We start from the raw sequence: 20,815 nt of genomic DNA on the forward strand, positions 1-20,815 counted from the left end.
GGAGTAGCCTGCTTCAGAGGCAGAGCCTCATGGACAACCTCTACTAGGGCAGTGCACCTGTGGCTTTGCAGGGTTTAGCTCCAAGGCTGCTCTCATGGGCTGGGCTGGTGTTGAGTGCCTGTAGCTTTTCCACATGGAGAATGTGAGCTGTTGGTAGGTCTAAGAAAATGGGATCTTGGAGGATGGTAACCCCCCAACATGGGGGATCAGAGCCCATATTTTCCTTCTGCACTGCCCTAGTAGAGGTTTTCCAAGAGGCTCTGCCTTTGCAACAGGCCTCTGCCTAGAAAGAGTGGAGGTTGGGGATGCGGTAGGGGGCAGATCTTTCACCAATGGTTAAGCACCGTCTTCTTGATGCTGACCTTGTGATACTGAGTTGTCATGAGATCTGGTTGTATAACAGTGTGGCACCTTCTCCTCTCTCTGTCTTGCTCCTACTTCTGCCATACAAAATATCCCGTTGCCACTTGGTCTTCTGGTATGATTGGGAGGCTTCCTGATTCCTCCCAGGAGCAGAAGCCTCTATGATTCCTTTAAAGCCTGCAGAACCATGAGCCAGTTCAACCTCTTTTCTTTATGATCATACAGAAAATTAGTGCTCTGAAGTGAAGCTATGAAATGCCTTCAAGGCCTTTTCCTTCCTATCTTGGCAATCAGCACTCAGCTTCTTTTCATGAAAATATCTGAAGCCTGCATGAATTTCCCCCATGAAAATGGACTTTTCTTCTTTTACCACATTGACAGACTGCAACAAAGAGAGCTAAAAATGTAGAAGCAGGTGGAGAAGTGTGTAATGGCTAGAGGTTGGAGAGTTTGGAGGACTTGGAAGAAGACAGGAAGATGAGGGAAAGTTTGGACTATTGTAGAGATTTGTTAAATAGTTGTAATTAAATAGGTGACAGAAGGAGCGACAGTGAAGGCCAGGCTTACAAGGTCTCAGATGAAAATGAGGAGTTTACTGGGAACAGGAGCCAAGGTTACATTTGTTTTGCCTTAGCAAAGAATATCGCTGCATGATGCCCCTACCCTGGAGACCTGTGAAACTTTGAACTTGAGGGTGATGGTTTCAAGTGTATCTGGCGGAGTGAACCTTTGGAAGCAAAGCTCAAGAGGTGTCCTGTCTGTGCCCAACAGCCTGTGGTCTTCTGTGTGACCAAATAAATGACCTCAAGCAGAAATTTACATTTAAATGAGAAGCAGAGCTTAGAAGTTTAAAAACTTTGCAGCCTGGCCAAGTGGTCAAGAAGAAAAGCTGATTTTCAGTGGAAAACTTCAAAGCAGATTCAGAAACTTGTATAAAATGGAGTCCAGTTCTAATAGCCAAGACAATGGGAAAAAGGTCTTGAAGGCATTTCAGAGACCTTTGCAGCAGCCCTTGCTGTCACAGGCCCTGAAGCCTAGGACAGAAAAATGTTTTCCTGGGTCAGCTGCAAGGCCCCATTGCTGGTCTCAGCCACAGCACACTGCTGCCTGCATCCCTGCAGCTCCCGCTCCAGCCATGACTGAAAGATGCACAGGTACGGCTTGGGTCACTGCTTCAGGGGTGCGAGCTGCAAGCCTTGGTGGCTTCTACATAGTGTTAAGCCAACAGGTGCACAGAACAAAAGACTAGAACCTTGGGAGCCTTTGTTTAGACTGCAGAGCATGTACAGAAAAACCTGGGTTTCCAGGCGGAAGCTTTTCCAAGAGACAGACCCTCATGGGACACCTTTACTAGGGCAGTACAGAAGGAACATATAGGGTTGGAACCCCACACACGGAGGCACCATTCTGCAAACCCCAGATTCATAGACGCACGAACAGCTTGCACCCTTGGTGTGGAAAAGTTACAGGTACTCAACACTAGCCCAGCCGATGAGGGCAGCTGTGGGGGAAAGACCCTGCAAAGCCGCAAGTGCAGAGCTGCCCAAGGCCTTGGGAGCCCAGCCATCACACCCCTGTGCTCTGGATGTGGGATTTAGATTGAAAAGAGATGATTTGAGCTGTACAATGGAATGACTGGCCTGCTGGGTTTTTGACTTGCATGGGGTCTGTAAGTCCCATCCGTGTTTTGTGCTTCTTTCTGGCAAAGGTTTTTCTTTTGGCTGGGAATTCTTACCCAATGCCTGTACAATCATTGTACCTTGAAAGTAGTTAACTTACTTTGTATTTCAGAGGCTCAGGGGCAGAAGGGACTGCAGCCTTGTGTCAGATAAAACTTTGGGCTTAGGACACTTCAGTAAATACTGGAATGAGTTAAGACTTTGGGGGACTGTAACGAAGGCGATGTTGTGCCCAGACCCTCTGTTCCCCAAAGAAGACCACCAGAGTCCAGAGTCAAAGCCAAGTGGCAAGGATCTTTATGACAAGTTCGAACCTGGTCCCTCCATTACACAGCATACAAGAGGGCCCCGAACAATGCGAGTGCTTGCTTTTTTAGAGCCCAAAAGTTACAGGGGAACAAAGGAATTCTTTCGGTTCCCGCGCTTTCAGTAAAACCTTGAACGGCTGTCTCCTTATCGGAGACCTTCCAGGTGGTGTTTGTACTGGGCTCAGGAAGTTTGAGAGATATGTGGCGATATGTGGTGGGATGGGAGGATGGGATGTGTTTGTACTGGGCTTGTTTGTTTTGAGCCCGGGGCTGAGGAATGTGCCCGGCTCCTCTCAGCATCATTGTATTTTGCAGTGTGACAAGGATATGAGATTTGGGGGAATGAGGGTCAGAACAATATGATTTGGCTCTGTGTCCCTACTGATACTCATGTGGAATTGTAATGGGGAATGTGAAAGTTGGGACCTGGTGGAAGGTATTTAATCATGGTGAAGCATGGGTGTTGGAGGTAAGGGTGTGGGGAGAATGGTGGAGATTATTTTGGGGGTGGGGTTGAAAGATGAGGATGGGGGGCAGATCCTTCACAAATGATTAAACACTTAGTGCTGTGTTACCTTAGTGCTGTCCGCATGATAGTGAGTTCTCTTGATGATTATGGAGCTTTAAGATTGAGTGAATACTGTCCTGCTGGGTTTTGGACTTACATTTGTGTTATTTTTCTGGGAAATTTCTTCCCTTTGGATTGAGAAAGCTTACCCAATGCCTGTACCATCATTGTACCTTGAAAGAAAAGAAATCCCTTTTGAATTCAGGGACTCATAGGCAGAAGAGACTGTAGCCTTGTCTCAGATGAGACTTTGAACTTTTTACATTTGGAATGAGTTAAGACTTTTGGAAAATTTTGAAAAGGCATGATTCTATTTTGCTCTGTGAGAAAAACATGAGATTCTGGGGTATCAGGGTCAGAATAACATGGTTTGGCTGTGTGTCCCTGTGAAACTCATGTGGAATTGTAATTGGAGGATGTGGGGTAGTAGGAAGGGGGAGTAACCTGCTGCAGAGGCAGTGGCTCATGGAAAACCTCTACTAGGGCAGTGCACCTGTGGCTTTACAGGGTTTAGCCCCTGTGGCTGCTCTCATGGGTGGGCTGGTGTTGACTACCTACAGCTTTTCCACACTGAGGATGTGAGCTGTTGGTGGGTCTGTGAATCTGGGGTCTGGACGTTGTGGCCATCTGTGTGGGGGCTCCAAGCCCATATTTTCCTTCCACACTTCCCTAGTAGAGGTTTTCCTAGAGGCTCTGCCTCTGCATCAGGCTTCTGCCTGGAAACAGTGGGAGTTGGGGGTGGGGGGCGAATCCTTCACCAATGGTTAAGCACCATCTTTTTGATGCTGACCTTGTGATAGTGAGTTCTCATGAGATCTGCTTGTATAATAGGGCATGGCACCCCTTTCCTCTCTCTGTCTTGCTCCTACTCCTGCCACATGAATCATCTCATTGCCCCTTGACATTCTGGTAAGATTGGGCGGCTTCCTGAGTCCTCGCAGATTCAGAAGCCACTGTGCTTCCTTACAGCCTGCAGAATCATGAGCCAATTAAACCCCTTTTCTTTCGATCACACAGAAAATTAGTACCGGGAAGTGGCTGTATGAAATGTCTTCAAGGCCTTTTCCCAAATGTCTTGGCAATCTGCACTTAGCTTCTTTTCATTCAAGTATCTGAGGTCTTCTTGAATTTTCCCCCTGAAAATGGACTTGTCTTCCTTTACCACATTGCCAGGCTGCAACAAAGATATCTGATAATGTAGAATCAGATTCAGAACGGGGTAGCAGACAGAGGTTGAGAGAGTTTGGAGGGCTTCGAAGACAGGAAAATGAGGAGAAGTTTGGATCTTTGTAAAGAATTGTTAAATACTTGTGATCAGAGGGCTGACAGGAAAATGGTCGGTGAAAGCCAGACTTAGAAGGTCTCAGATAAAAATGAGGAACTTAATGGGAACAGAAGCCAAGGTTACTTTTGTTTTGCTGTAGCAAAGAATGTGACTGCACGGTGACCCTGCCCTGGAGATCTGTGAAACTTTAAACTTGAGGATTTTGACTTAGTGCGTATCTGGTGGAATGAACTTCTAGGAAGTAAAGCTCAAGAGGTGTCCTGTCTGCATCGAATAGCCTGTGCTCTGATGTGTGACCAAGAAAATGACCTCTGGATGGGACTTACATTAAATGAGTCCTGACTCTTATATTAAATGAGAAACAGAACTCAAAATTTTGGAAAATTTGCAGCCTGGCCAAGTGTCAAAAAGAAAAGCTGACTTTCCGGGAGAAAATTCAGGAAGGCTTTATAAATTTGCATAAAAAGAAGCCCAGTGCTAATAACTAAGAAAACAGGAAAAGGCCTTGAAGGCATTTCAGAGACCTTTGCAGCAGCCCTTGCTGTCACAGGCCCTGGGCCTAGGAGAGAAGAATGGTTTCCTGGGCCAGTCCTGTGACTCCCCTCTATGTGCAACGTCAGGGCACTGCTGCCTGCAGCCCTGCAGCTCCAGCTCCAGCCACGGCTAAAAATGCACAGATGCATCTTGGGTCACTGCTTCAGAGGGTGCAAGTTGGAAGTCTTGGTAACTTCCTCATAGTGTTAAGCCATTGGGTGGATGGATCATGAGACTAGAGGCTTGGGAGCCTCTCTATAGACTTTGGAAGATGTATGGAAATGCCTGGGTTACCAGACAAAAGCATCCCAAAAACGCAGAGCCTCATGAGAAACCTCTGCTAGAGGAGTGCAGAAGGAAAATATGGGGTTGGAGCCCCCACAGTGGAGGCCACTACCATGCAGACCCCAGATTCATAGACCCACCAACAGCTTGTACCATCATTCGGGAAAAGCTACAGACATTCAACACCAGCCCAGCCCATGAGGGCAGCGATAGGGCATAAACCCTGCAAAGCCACAGGGGCAGAGCAGCCCAAGGCCTTCAGAGACCAGACCTCACATCCCTGTGCCCTGGATGTGGGACAAGGTTTCAAAAAGGGTGATTTTGGAACTGTAGGAATGAATGACTGGCCTTCTGGGTTTAGAGTTTCATGGGGCCTGTAAGTCCTGTCTGTGTTTTGTTCTTTCTGGCAAAATTCTTCCTTTAGGCTGAGAATGCTTACCCATTGTCTGCACAAGCATTATACCTTGGAAGTAGTTAACTTGCTTTTATAGTTCAGCGACTCATGGACCTAAGGGACTGTAGCCTTGTGTCAGATGAGACTTTAAGCTTTGGACATTTGTATAAATGCTGGAATGATACAAGATCTGGGGGGACTGTAGGGAAAGCATCATTGTATTTTACAATGTGAGAAGGACATGAGAATTGGGAGTCAGGGACAGAATGATAAAGTTTGGATCTGGAGGAGGGTGATTTAATCATGGCAGAGAGTGGGGGTTGGAAGGTGGGGGGTAGGGAGAATGAGGGGATTATGGTGGGGGTGAGGGGTGAAAAGTGGTGGTGGGGGATGGATCCTTCACAAATGATTAAACACCACCTCCTTATTGCTGTGCTTATGACAGTGAGTTCTCTTCTTGATTTTGGAGCTCTGAGATTGAATGGATACTGGCCTCCTGGGTTTTGGACTTGCATTTGGGCCTGTGGTCCTATTTGTGTTTTTTTCTGGGAAATTTCTTCCCTTTGAATTGAGAAAGCTTACCCAATGCCTGTACCATCATTGTACCCTGAAAGAAAAGAACATCCTTTTAAATTCAGGGAGTCATTGGCAAAAGGGACTGTAGACTTGTCTCAGATGAGATGTTGAACTTTTTACATTTGAGTTAATGCTGGAATGAGTTAAGACGTAAGGAACTTTTGAAAAGGCCTGAATGTAGTTTGCTGTGTGAGAAGGACATGAGATTCTGGGGTATCAGGGTCAGAATAATATGGTTTGTGTTTTGTTTCATTTAATTTAATTTAGGAGAGCTAAATAATTAAACATGAGGCCAAAGTACATAAGAAAGTGGCAGTCTTTTATTGCAAATATGCGCACACTCTCAGGCGAGGTTCTCTGGTCCTCAGGTGTGGGGGGCCAGGGAAGTCGCGCCGGCACTCTCGGGTGAGGTTCTCTGGTCCACGAATGCGGGGGCCGAGGAAGTCACACGGGCTCCTGCCGGTGGTGGACTTTTATGCATTGGCACTCGAAGGGGGAGGGCAGTGGGCGGGATAAGGGCGTGATAGGGATGTCTCCATAGGCGTGGCTGGGTAAGTTTCGATCTCTTCGGATTGACGTCACCTGGCGCACACTCGGTTGTCCTGCACTTTCCTGGGCACAGGAAAGTTGGTGATGAAGAACCCAGAAGCAATCGGGACTGTGCCATCTTGTTCACCTTCCTCCGTTTTGTCCCTTCTCCCTCACCCAAACAGTTTGGTTGTGTTTCTTTACCAAAACTCATGTGAATTGTAATCCTTAATGTTGACGTGGGACCTGGTGGGAGGTGATTTAATCATGGCAGGAGGGGGTTGGGGTTGGAAGGAAAAGGGGTGGGTAGGGTGGGGAGTAGGTTGGCTGTAGGGTGGTGGGAGGGTGGTGGGTAGTAGGAAGGGGGAGTAACCTGCTGCAGAGGCAGAGGCTCATGGAAAACCTCTACTAGGGCAGTGCACTGTGGCTTTTCAGGCTTTAGCCCCCGTGTCTGCTCTCATGGGCTGGGCTGGAATTGAGTGCCTGTAGCTTTTCCATACTGAGGGTGTGAGCTGTTGGTGGGCTTATGAATCTGGGGTCTGGAGGATGGTGGCCTCCTGTGTGGGGGCTCCAAGCCCATATTTTCCTTCTGCACTGCCATGGTGGAAGTTTCCCAAGAGGCTCTGCCTCTGCAGGAGGCTTCTGCCTGGAAACAGTGGGCGGTGGTGTGGGTGGCGGTTCCTTCACCAGTGGTTAACCTTCTTGATGCTGATCTCCTGATAGTGAGTTCTCATGAGATCTGGTTGTACACCAGGATGTGGCACCTCCTTCCTCTCTCTGTCTTGCTCCTACTCCTGCCGGATGAACTATCTCATTGCCGCTTGGCCTTCTGGTGTGGTTAGAAGGCCCCTGATCAGTGTGGGCCTGGTCAGTGGACTAGTCAGTTGGGACTTGGTCAGTGAGGCCTATTTATTGGGGGCGTGGTCAGCAGGGGTCTGCTTAGAGAGGGTCTCATTAGGGGGCTCTAGTAGTGGGGGTCTTGGTGAGTGGGGACCTAGTAGCAACCACTTGTTTGGTGTCTGGTCAGTGTGAAACTAGGCAGGTCAAGGGGTGCTATTCAGTGGAGGCCTGGTCACATGGGACCTAGTCAGCAGGGCCTGGTGGCCATGTCCTCATCAGTGAGGCCCTTGTCAGTGGGGTACTGGTCACGGCAGCCTGGTCAGTGGAACCTAATCAGTGGGGGCCTGGTCAGAGAGGGCTTGGTCAGTGGTGGGTTTTGTAGCCACCAGGTGGCTATGGGCTGACCTGGTCAGTGGGGATCTGAGCAGTGGGTGCCTATTCAGTGGAGCCTACTCACTAGGGTCACAGTCAGGGGCATCTGGTCACCTAAGGCCTGGTTAATAGGGGCCTGGTCAGTGGCATCCTGTTCCCTGGAGGTCTGGTCAGTGGGACCTCATCTGCGGGGCCAGGCAATGGGGTCATGGTCGGTGGAACCTGATCAATGAGGCCTTGTCAGTAAGAATCTGGTCAGTGAGGCCTTGTCAGTAAGGACCTTGTCAGTGAGGCCCTGGTCAGTAAGATCCTGGTACGTGGGGTCCTGGTCATTGTGGGCCTGGCAGCAGGGGCCTGGTTAGTGGGGCCTGGTCATGGGGTTCTAATCAGTGAGGGTGTGGTCAGGGAGGACCTGATGTGCAAGATCTGGTCAGCAGGGACCTGGCCAATGGGGGCTGCTGAGCACTGCTGGGAGATGTCAGGTGCAATGCATGTTATCGAAGGCCCTGTGGACAGCTGGGATGGACCAGTAGTGCCCAAAGGCCCAGTCAAAAGTGGACAAAACAGGTGTTTGGATGGACCTAGGAGCTCTTGCTCAGAGATTTTGACAGGGCAAAGGTAAAGGAAGGGCCAGAGTGGCTGGTGAGATGGTCACAGTCTGTGGGCTGCACAGGATGGAGGAAGCCAGGGAACAGGGAGGGTGGGCAGCTGGGGTGCAGGGAGACTTAGGTGCATGCTGAGAGGTCAGACCCTGTAAGGACTGTGAGGGCGTCAGGTGGGGTGGGCTCCAGGTGCACCCTCAGTGCACTGGGCAGGTCTTGGCCCAGGCTCCCTGGACCCCGGTCGAGTGATGTGGTCACTCCCTGGGGGACTGCTGTCAGGCACTGGCCACCCACCCTGGGCAGCACTGTCCCATCTCAGGACTGGACTTTCTCAGATCCTACAGAGGGCACAGCCTCCAGCCCAGGAGGAGCAGCCCGATGGTGCAGCCCAAGCTCTCCATGGGCCTGGAGCATCCCCTGCCAGCCCTGCGCTCCCTCTTCTTCCAGGTCCCGCTTTTCCAGTGTCAGCCAGCAGGGAGGCTCCATCCTCCCTTCCCTATGTGTCTCCTGGGCTGAAACTTGCGGAGGATTGGGACAGGGATGATGCATCCCTCAGGCCCATTTAGGGAGGGGACTTGCTCCCAGCCTGGCACAGATCCTCAGCTCTGCCTTGGTTGCCTTAGAGTGAGATGGATCAGTCAGTGCCCTGAAGGTAAAGGTAGGAGACTGTCCCTGCTGTGTGGAAGGCTGGTCTAGGGATGGAGGACTTAACAGGTCCTCCCAGTCTGTCAGGCCTGGGCAGCCCTGTCCTGTCTTAGGACTCAGAAAGTCCAGTCCTGAGATGGGACGGTGCTGCCCAGGGTGGGTGGCCAGGGCCTGACAGCAGTCCTCCAGGGAGTGACCACATCACCCAGCCGGGGTCCAGGGATCCTGGCCTGAGACCTGCCCAGTGCATTGAGGGGACACCTGGAGCCCACTCCACCTGATGCCCCCGTAACCCTCACAGGGTCTGACCTCCCAGCATGCACCTGTCTCTCCTTGCACCCCAGATGTCCACCCTGTCTGTTTCCTGACTTCCTCCATCCTGTCCAGCAGGATGGGCTGGACAGTGGGAAGCCTGTGTGCACATTTCGTGGCAAGTAGGAGTGACATACCATCCCTGGGAGGCACCATGGTTTCTGCCAAACCCAACCCCAGAACTCTGTCCCTGAGGTGGTTTTACCAAACCCAAAACCCAGAACTGCAGTTGTGGCTCAGGGGTCAGCACCCGCTAGTGCCAGGACACTACTGGGAGACTGGGTCCTGACCAAAGCCCATGGTGTCTGTGGCCTGAGGACAGGGTGTCTTGGGACCCAGGCCACCAATGGCCATTGGGTCATAGGGCCTCAGCCCCAGTGTTTGTCCTTCCCTGGCTCCTTCTAGTTCAGAGCCACCAGGGCCCTGGAGCCCAAGACCCAGCACCCAAGGTCCCCTCCAGGAATCCTGGTGGCTTGGCTTACTTTATCGTGTTTCATCTGAGAGCAAAAATGTCAGATCAGATGCACAGAAAAATGGCTCAAAGTGCTTAATGACTAGAAGAAATTTAAGAGCAGCAAGAAGGTAATGTGAAGAAGGGAGGACCTCCATGACTGGTGTCTGCAGAGCCAGGTGTACAAGCACCCAGTGCTGTGGTCTGGCACCACCTGCCTCTCAGAGGGTGGGTGGCACACTGTCCTTACCCGGAGGGCAGCAGGCCTGGTCACCAGCTTTTCCACCTGTCCCTGCAAGCATCGCGTTGCTAGAAGAGACTCTCATGCCAGAGCTTGGACCATCCCTATCTCAGAGGTTAGGGGTTGTCTGTTGGAGACCTAAATGAAAAAATAGGTCCAGATCAGAGTTCCTGATGCAGAGCACGCATCCACTCTTTGTTTTTTTGTTTGTTTGTTTGTTTGTTTTTTTAATTTATTTATTATTATTATACTTTAAGTTGTAGGGTACATGTGCATAACGTGCAGGTTTGTTACATATGTATACTTGTGCCATGTTGGTCTGCTGCACCCATCAACTCGTCATTTACATCAGGTATAACTCCCAATGCAATCCCTCCCCCCTCCCCCCTCCCCATGATAGGCCCCGGTGTGTGATGTTCCCCTTCCTGAGTCCAAGTGATCTCATTGTTCAGTTCCCACCTATGAGTGAGAACATGCGGTGTTTGGTTTTCTGTTCTTGTGATAGTTTGCTAAGAATGATGGTTTCCAGCTGCATCCATGTCCCTACAAAGGATGCAAACTCATCCTTTTTTATGGCTGCATAGTATTCCATGGTGTATATGTGCCACATTTTCTTAATCCAATCTGTCACTGATGGACATTTGGGTTGATTCCAAGTCTTTGCTATTGTGAATAGTGCTGCAATAAACATACGTGTGCATGTGTCTTTATAGCAGCATAATTTATAATCCTTTGGGTATATCCCCAGTAATGTGATGGCTGGGTCATATGGTACATCTAGTTCTAGATCCTTGAGGAATCGCCATACTGTTTTCCATAATGGTTGAACTAGTTTACAATCCCACCAACAGTGTAAAAGTGTTCCTATTTCTCCACATCCTCTCCAGCACCTGTTGTTTCCTGACTTTTTAATGATCGCCATTCTAACTGGTGTGAGATGGTATCTCATTGTGGTTTTCATTTGCATTTCTCTGATGGCCAGTGATGATGAGCATTTTTTCATATGTCTGTTGGCTGTATGAATGTCTTCTTTTGAGAAATGTCTGTTCATATCCTTTGCCCACTTTTTGATGGGGTTGTCTGTTTTTTTCTTGTAAATTTGTTTGAGTTCTTTGTAGGTTCTGGATATTAGCCCTTTGTCAGATGAGTAGATTGCAAAAATTTTCTCCCACTCTTTGAATCATGGGAGGGGAGGCCTGGTTTTAGGTAAACCTAATCTCTTTGAGGAACCACAGAGCCCAAGACTGGAAACCTCCAGAATCTTCTGGTCCCCGGTCCTCCCCGGAGACCCCGCGGCCTGTCTCGCCAGGCACTCCTCTGTCTGTAGACGTCTCGGCTGCTCTACAGGGGAGTCCACTTTGAGGTGTCCGGCTGGGCATGGTCACTGCTGCTGGATGTCTGGACGGCGGAAACAAAGGACCTAGGAAAACACCAGGTACAGCCTTTTCACCCTCATCCAGAGCAGGACAGACAGGTCAGGTGGGGTCAGGAGCCCAGGTCTCCAGCTGGAGGGAACGTCAACCCTGCAGTGGGAGCCGGGGCCCATCGCGCGTCCTAGGCACAGATGGTAATGTAGGCACTGGAGGTAAACTGGGCTTGGTACCCTTCCCTGGCTTCAGAAAGAAGCCAAACAAGGAGCATTTTGCAGAATGAAATCTTTTTTTCCAGAAGTACTGCTGACTATCTGGTGGTTACCGTTTGTGGCAGTGAGCCTTTTGTCCATTCTGAGATTTGATTGGTTTCTCCTTTTGGCCCTGCCCTGCCCTAGAGACCATAAGGAGAACAACAAGAGGCCCCCAGCAAACATCCACAGATGGCCCTGGACATCAGCCACATTCTGAGAAACATGTCATGTTCTGGGAGGGCTAAGGCACCAAGTAAGGCCTATGGGGCTGGTGGGGCAATGCAGAGCTGTGGGGGCTTCCCATGGGAATTGGGAGGTCCCAAGGCAGAGTCAGAGGTTCCACAGGAGGAGTCACAGAGCTGGCAAGGGCTCTCCTGCTGGGCTCCAAGCCCTGAGCCAGGCTGGGGCATGTGGGGCCAGGAGGCAGGTCAGAGTAGGAGGCAGAGAGAGAAGTGTATTCAGAGGGCACCCGTATCTGGATGTAATGTGTTCCTGAGATTCTGGCTGGGAAGTGCTTCCAGGGTTTCATATGTGTTATGCAACTGCTTCCTCTCCCCAGCCTCACCCTGCAGGAATTCTAGTGACTATGTTGCCACCATCTTGGAGCTCCATGCCCTCATAGTGTAATGGCACCAGCAGATCTGCCTGTGCACGGACTTCTGTACTAGCTCACTCCTGAGGGGTGATGCTTCTGCAGGGCCTATGACCTGGTGCACAACTTTAGACACCATCATCCTGGAGCAGCACTGCACCCTCACTAGCCAGGGTGTTGATGACATCCTCAAGGCCAAGGCCACATTCAAGACTTTGAACTTCAGTGATGCACTTGTGCTGGGCAAGGTGGGCGTCTCCGGGATCTTAATTCAGGAGGTGGAATGCAGCTTGAGATCAAGTGTCTGATCAAAGAACTTGAACTTGATCTGGAGGGCTCTGGGGAGCCATGAAAAGTGCTGGATAAAGGAGGAACAGTCAGCCATGTTTTAGAGATGACCGTAGAAGGCTTCCTGGAAGGAGTGAACAAGAGCCAGACCAGGGAGGGAGCTTGTGGGGCAGGTCTGGAGATGGCAAGGGAGGGATCCTGCTTGGATGAAAAGTCTTCAGGAACCATGTCAGGTTACACTCAGGTACCCTCAGTGTGTTCAGAAGTCTTGTCTCCAGGATGAAAATGGGAAGGAGTTGTCAGACAAGGACATATATGGAGGCTGGCATCCTCATGAGTGTCAATGGTGGTCTCGGTGTGGGGCTACTGTGAGAACAGGGGTATCTCCATTCAGGGACACAGTGGATGGACCCTATATCACTCCATTCTGCCCTTCCTTTCCCTCTTCTCATTCTCCCCAGGGCCTCGGTGCATGGGCGCTGTCCATCCTTTGGTGCTGAAGCAGCGAAGCGATCCAAACCTGCCTGGCTGCCTCTTAGGATATGACAACACAGCCAGTGGCCTCTGCTGGATCCTGTACAACTTCACAAAACACCCAGACACTGCGAGTGCTGCCAGCACATGCTGCAAGAGTCCTGAGGGACCACAATCCTGAAGACATTGAATGGTGGGTGCAGGGCCTCATGGATGTTCCCCAGCTCCTCTCATTGGCTCTGCTTCAGGTGGTGAAGGGGGATAACGTTTCTATCAATTCTGCCATTATTGCCTAGCAGGAAAAGGAGCGGAGCCCAGAAGCAGGGCCTGGTACCCAGCCTGCCTAACAAGGGAGAACTTGTAGGCTTTGTGGACAGAAAGATCTGGGAGTCCATATCTATCACCCACTAACTTACTGAGACATTGGTAAAATCAGTTTTCTTTTCTGAACATCCCGACTTTGACCATGGGGTGTCTGGCCCCAGTGTGGATGTTTGCTCCTCTCCCGTGAGACTCCTCCCTTTTCAGAGTCAAATGAATGAACAGAGGATGTTAAAAGTAGGGTCTCTGATGCCTCTGCCAGAGGGGCTCCAGGCTCCTGGCTGGTGCCTGTGATCTCATTCTTACCTCATTAAGAGTAGTAATGAAAAACATGCTCAGTGCTGACAGTGTGCTTGGGGATGTTGTTGTAGGCACTCTGCTTAATTTAATTCATTTAATTTTCACAATAGCCTTGATTTTACTTCCAGACTGGATGAGCAGTGAGCCAGAGAAGACATGAAGCCACTGAGACCCCAGGCTTTTTCTATTTCCACAGCCAGTATGAACTACTCTCACTACGACAACACCGGGGATAAATGCTTCCACCAGGAACAGAAATGGTTCCAGGGGGCTAGAGATTGTGACAGTCGCCGGCCACTGTGCCATTCTCAGCACTTCGGGGCCAACAGAACAAAGGAGCTAATAGGGGTCCCAGTGGCCGTGAGGGAACGAAGTTGCTGCTACCCGATGGAAGAGAGGAAGGTCTCCGGTGCCCAGATTCCCCATGGGGGAGTTGCTAGCCTGCTGCATCCAGGATAAAAGCGAAGAAAGGATCACACAAACCGCAGGCAGGAGGGACCCCCCAAAGGGAGCAATCGCTGAGGAATGGAGAGTCCAGCAGCTGCGGTGCTCGCTGGAGGCCCAGGAGCAGCATGGGGCACTGGCTTCAACTAGGGTTGATGTCTTGAGTGAAATGAGAGCGTATTTTGGCACCGTGATAGTGTGTTGGCGTGCGAGCATAGAAAGAAGGAGTGTGTGACCCAGCAGTCACAGAAATGAAACCTGAAGGCCTGAGCATGGGCTTCTTCATTGTCCTTCTGTGACATTCTCTATGCAGGGCCTAGAAAGCTGCAGCCGCTCCCAGGCTCCCTGTGAGCTGAGCTCCCAGCGTGGTGCAGCATCACCCTGAGGGTTCTGTCTTGCAGCCTGGTGTCCTCTCCCAATGGGGCTTCTGATTGTGGCTGAGGTCGCATGACACTGGCGTCTGGCGTTGCTCCTGAAATCCTGACTTAAAGCCACACGTGCCTTTCTGCTTAGAGGAGCCAGCCTTGCTCCCGCATTTGGCATCTGAGCCAGTGTGTTTTATTATAAGCATTAGAGACATGACTTCTAAACTTACAGGTGAATGTGTACCTTTTTATAACTACATAACTTTAAAATTTATTTTTGATAACAATTTAGTTGTTTTTCTTTTTTTTAAGGTGCATGAGTACATGAGCATCTCATTTCACAATGACCTTTGCCCAAAGTAGTCTTGGTTGGACATTTACAATCTAAATACAGTTTCATAGATATTTACATCAACTTGAGTTATAAATTGAGAGAAATACACTACACAAAAATTAAAGCTGATTTCAAATCTTTAAAATCAAGATATGGAAACTCCCAAATATATACTAGAATGCATTTGAAATGCTTTATTTAGAGTTTATTAGTCACTAAATCTAAAAGATGACAGAAAGTACTCACATTTAATAAGCAAAAAATGTTGAACTGAATCAACAAGTAAGATGGGACATTAGAACCTAAATGTTTTCATTTAATTTTGGTGAATATTAAGTATACTATATCCATGTTTAGATACTTTTAAGTCAAGTTTTCCAAGTTCTGAGAAAACTATAAAACAGCAGACAACATTTCCTGTGTATCTGCTTTGGCACAGAAGAGTTCATAATTTTTTTTCATTTTAAATTGAACGAGAAATGATATATTTCAGTGAAAATCCCAGCTCAAGGGGGCTCTTCTGAGAACTGCAGAAAACAGCTCTGGGCTCCTCCCTCCAGGCACCCGCCCACCTTACCTCTCCCCGCACAACAACTGGATCCAAATGGTGTGCACACCACAGTCCCAGGATTCCCTGGCTTGTTTGTAAATCTATCGGCTGAGGTAGCTTTTTTGTTTGTTCATTTGTTTATAAATATATCAAAAACTGATCCCACAAACAGAAAAACAAGACCAACTGACTTCTACATTACCGTTGAATTTCTTTTCTAAATGCCTTCATCTGCTGTTCATTCTTTTTTTACACAGTGAGTCACTTGTTTTCTGAAACCAGGCATGTTGTTTTTAGTTTTTATCACTGGATATTTGATTTTTCCATTTAGTCCTCAGTGGGGTGCGAAATGTCACTTCGTAGATTCTACTTAAACACTGTTTGGAACCTGGTGTATCAAAATAGAGGTTCCATTCTGTAAGACGAAACAACAGATCATGACAAAGCATTTTCACATACAGCTTACTTCCAGTTTTTATCGCTGTATATTCCATGTTTTCTAGAAGGCCACAATGGGCTCAGAAATGTCACTGTAGATTCTATAAGAAGAGTGTTTGGAACCTGGTGAATCAAAACACAGGTTCCATTCTGTGATATGAAACGGTGAATCACCACGCATTTTCATTTATAGCTTGTTTGTAGCTTTTATTGCTGCATATTTGTTTATTGTTTGTTTGTTTTTGATTTTTGTTTGTTTGGCCTCAATGAACTCAGAAATGTCATTTGTAGAATCTACAAAAGGAGTGTTTGGAACTTGTTGAATCAAAACACGTTACATTCTATGATACTAAACAGCACCTCACAAAGCATTTTCACAGAAAGCTTCTTTCTAGTTTTTATTGCTGGATATTCAATTTTTCTCCATAGGCCTCAATGGGCACATAAATGACACTTCATCCATTCTATGGAAAGAGTGTTTGGAACATAGTGAATCAAAACACAGGTCCCATTCAGTGATATGAAACAGCACATCAAAAAGCATTTTCACAGATACCTTGTTTCTACTTTTTAAAGACACATACTCGACTTTTCCTTATACACCTCAATGGGCTCAGAAATGTAACTTCGTAGATTCTATATAAAGAGTGCTTGGAACCTGATGAATCAAAACACAGGTTCCATTCTTTGATATAAAAGCAGGTCACAAAGCATTTTCACAGTCACCTGGTTTCTAGTTTTTATTGCTGGATATTCAGTTTTTTCTTATAGGCTTCAATGGGCTCAGAAATGTCACTTCGTGGATTCTAAGATAAAAGTGCTTGGAACCTGGTGAATCAAAATACAGTTTCTATTCTGTCATGAAACAGCACATCACAAAGCATCTTCACAGATATCATGTTTCTAGTTTTCATCGCTGGATATTTGACTTTTTTTATAGGCCTCAGTGGGCCCAGAAATGTCACTTCGTAGATTCTACGAAAAGAGTGATTGGAACCTGGTGCATCAAAATACAGGTTCCATTCTGTGATATGAAATAGAACATCACAAAGCATTTTCACAGATAGCTTATTGTTTGTTCTTATCACTGGATATTCAATTTTTCCTTATAGGCCTCAGTGGGCTCAGTAATACTTTGTAGATCCTATAAAAAGAGTGTTTGAAAACAGGTGAATCAAAACCTGGTTTGTTTCTGTAATATAAAACAGCCTATAAAAGGCCAGGTGCAGTGGCTCACGCCTGTAATCCCAGCACGTTGGGAAGCCAAGGCAGGCAGATCACAAAGTCAGGAGATTGAGACTGTCCTGGCTAACATGGTGAAATCCCGTCTCTGCTAAAAATACAAAAAATTAACCAAGTGTGGTTGGCATGCACCTGTCGTCCCAGCTACTCAGGAGGCTGAGGCAGGAGAATCGCTTGAACCCGGGAGGCAGAGGTTGCAGTGAGTCAAGATTGCACCACTGCACTCCAACCTGGGCACCCTGCTCCTGCCTCAGCCTCCTGAGTAGGTAGGACTATAGCTGCTGGCCACCACACCCAGCTAATTTTTGTATTTTTTAGTAGAGACAGAGTTTCACCATGTTGGTCAGGCTGGTCTGGAACTCCTGACCTCAAGTGATTCGCCCGCCTCAGCCTCCCAAAGTACTGGGATTACAGACATGAGTCACCGTGCATGGCCTCATATTCCCTTTCTAGAGATATAATTTTATGCCATTATAGGCAGGTTGTACTCTGAAAATCAGATATTCCTGGCTATACTGTACCCAACATGGGGACAAACGCATTCTAAGTTAAAGATAGTATAACCCAACATAAAAGAATATTGTAACATCACAATCCATAACAATTCGATTCCATTATGCAGATGTAGAATTGAGGAGGAGGGGAGAATGTAGTCAACCAATCTGCTATGAAGTAGATATGGGATATCTGATTGTATTTCAAAAGATAGAGGTAAGACATTCTGCCTGGGTAGCAAAATACCTTGGGGAATTTCACTCATCCTTGACAAATATCTAGGCAACAATATACTTCTCCAGTTAAGCAAGACATTGTCTCAGTTGGGGATCTGAGTATTTGTCTCTAGAAATGAAATATAATAAAGACACACATACACACAGGGTTTTATGTAACAGGGTCATCATACACTATTTTATATATATTCCATTTTTCAGTAAATATGTCATGGACATGTTTTCTTGGTCACAGTGTACATAGATCAACATCATCATCAGTTTTAATAACTGTATAATCTTTCATTGTATAGGCTAACAATTTATTTAGCCAGTTCCCTGTTGTTGGATGTTTAGGTTGTTTCTAATTTTTCAGTATTACAAACAACACTGCTAGGAACTTTCCTGTACATGTTTTTCAATTTTTTCTAATTATCTCCTTAGGGTAAATTCTTAGAAGTGCTATTACTGCGTCAAGATCATAATAAAATGTGAATACAGGAGGAAATGGGGAGTTACAGTTGAATGGGTACATAGTTTCTTTTGGAATGATGAAACTCTTCTGGAGATGGATGGTGGTGATGGTAGCACAACAGTGTGAATGTATTTAATGTCCCTGAACTGTACACTTAAAAATGCTCAAAAAGGCTGGATGCAGTGGATCTGCCTGTAATCCCAGCACTTTGGGAGGCCAAGACCTCACTTGAGGTCAGGAACTCAAGATCAGCCTGGCGAACGTGGTGAATCCCCATCTCTACTAAAAATACAAAAATTAGCCAGGCATGGTGGCATATACCTGTAATCTCAGCTACTCAGGAGGCTTAAAGTTCAGAATGGCAAACTTTGTGTTGCGTGTATTTTACCATAATACAAAAAAAAAGAAGTGTGACGGCATGCAGGCAAACTGCCCTTAGTGGAGAGGATTATTTGTTTTCCCCACACAACCACTAATGCTAGACATTATTAATTTTAAAAAAAAAAAAAAGCCAAATAACAGGTGACTTGCTCTACTGATTTGGATTTCTTTGATTGCCTGTAAGACCGAACATTTGTCATGTTTATTAGTCACCTGTATTCCTTCTTTTGATACTTGCATATTCGACTCCTTTGACCAGTTTCCCACCAAGGGTGTTTGTCTTTTTCTCTGATTTGCAAGTGCTTTTCCTGTGTGTCAGGAATAGGAACCCTTTGCCTGTCATGGACATTTACCATTCAAGCTCCCCTCCCCTTTTCCTAGAGCTCCTTTAACCCAATCCCAATCCACGAAGATTCCCCACCCCTCTTACATTCCACTCTACTGGGTCACAATCTTTTCCCACAGTGACTTCAAAGAAGGGAGTTTGCAATCGTTCCTTAAAGATCTCCTCTTGCTCCTTGTTTTATCTGTTTGTATAGACAGGGTCTCATTCTGTTGCCCAGGCTGGAAGGGAGTGGCACAATCCTAGTTCACTGCAGCCTCGAATGTCAGGAGTCAAGTGATCCTCCTGCTTCAGCCTCCCCAGTAGCTGGGACTGCAGGGGTGCACCACTACACCTACCTAATTTTTTGTTTGTTTGTTTTTTGTTTGGTTGGGTTTGTTTGTTTTTTACATCTGGCTAATTTTTAAGTTTTTTATAGAGACAGGGTCTTGCTGTCTTGCCCAGGCTGATCTTGAACTCCTGGGCTCAAGCAATCCTCCCACCTCAGTCTCCAGAGTAGCACCACCAGGCCCAGCTAATTTTTTTAAAGTTTTGTAGAGATGGGGACTCACTGTGTTGCCCACACTGGCACTCCTTGCTGTTACATCCTGGAGAAGAAAGTGGGAAAACAAAGTAAATTTGAGGTGAAATTAATACTCCCCACTTCATCTTCTCTCCCCTCCTCCTCACCCTCCCGCTTCCTGTCTTTCCAGACCACCCTCCCCTCTGCCCCTAGGTAAAATGTCCCTTCCTGTCTTTCCAGACCACCCTCTCCTCTGCTCCTAGGTGAAATGTCCCCTTCCTGTCATTCCAGACCACCCTCCCCTGTGCTCCTAGGTGAAATGTCCCCTTCCTGATTTTAGAAATACAATCCTAGCAGCAGCTAAGACAGAGCTGAGGCCTGGACTGTGTGTTGAGAAGGCAGGAGCAGAGGGGAGGAGACTTTGCTTCTCATCCTGTCACTGGCAACGCTGTCATCTGAACAAAGGGGTCGACAATGTCAAGCTCATGGGGATGTTGAAAGGGTTGATTGGGACAATACAGGCAGCACAGCGTCTGGCAGGTAATAGGTATTATTGCCATTATTGTGTTACCTTGATGGTGATGAAGAAGATGGTTGGTGGTGTTGATGACAGTCTTCACTATCTTCATAGGCCATTGTAAATAAGACAGGCAAGAGGAAAAACAGCATCTGAATCCTAAAGCAAACAATTCAAAATGACACACCTAAAAAGAAAAAGAAAAAAACAACAAATAAATAATTAGATAAATAAAAATAAAATCAAATGGGCTGGGTGTGGTGGCTCACGCCTGTAATCCCAGCACTTTGGGAGGCTGAGATGGGCAGATCACGAGGTCAGGAGCTCAAGACCATCAGGGCTAACACAGTGAAACCCCATCTGTACTAAAAATACAAAAAAATTAGCTAGCCGGGCATGGTGGCGGGCTCCTGTAGTCCCAGCTACTCCGGAGGCTGAGGCAGGAGAATGGTGTGAACCCGTGGAGGCAGAGCTTGCAGTGAGCCAAGATCGCGCCACTGCACTCCAGCCTGGGCGACAGAGCAAGACTCTGTCTCAAAAAAAAAAAAAAAAAATCAAACGACACACCTGCACACATTCACACTCACATCCGCACTCAATTTGTGGAGGCTGGCCGGGCACAGTGGTTCATGCCTGTAATCTGGCACTTTGGGAGGTTGAGGCAGGCGGATCACTTGAGGCCAGAAGTTCGAGACCAGCGTGGCCAATATGGTGAAACTCTGTCTCTGCTAAAAAAAAAAAAAAAAATTAGCTGGGTGTGCTGGTGCACACCTGTAATCCCAGCTACGCTGGAGGCTGAGGCAGGAGAATTGCTTAAACCCAGGAGGTGTAGGTTGCGGTGAGCCAGAGATTGTGCCATTGCACTCCAGCCTGGGCAACAAGAGCGAAACTCCATCAAAGAAAGAAAGAAAGAAAGAAAGAGAGAGAGAGAG

At 47.6% G+C, this 20,815-nt stretch overlaps 1 long non-coding RNA gene across 1 annotated transcript; it reads left to right on the forward strand.

The window, feature by feature from the left end:
- The first annotated feature begins 9,037 nt into the window (after positions 1-9,037).
- On the forward strand, positions 9,038-12,768 carry LOC112608114. Its single transcript, XR_003115946.1, has 4 exons — positions 9,038-9,873; positions 11,311-11,568; positions 11,652-11,860; positions 12,180-12,768. It is a non-coding gene; the product is annotated as an uncharacterized LOC112608114 (long non-coding RNA).
- Positions 12,769-20,815: the final 8,047 nt, after the last annotated feature.

This window comes from Theropithecus gelada, chromosome 15, assembly GCF_003255815.1.
Source record: "Theropithecus gelada isolate Dixy chromosome 15, Tgel_1.0, whole genome shotgun sequence".
Classification (NCBI taxonomy): Eukaryota; Metazoa; Chordata; class Mammalia; order Primates; family Cercopithecidae; genus Theropithecus; species Theropithecus gelada.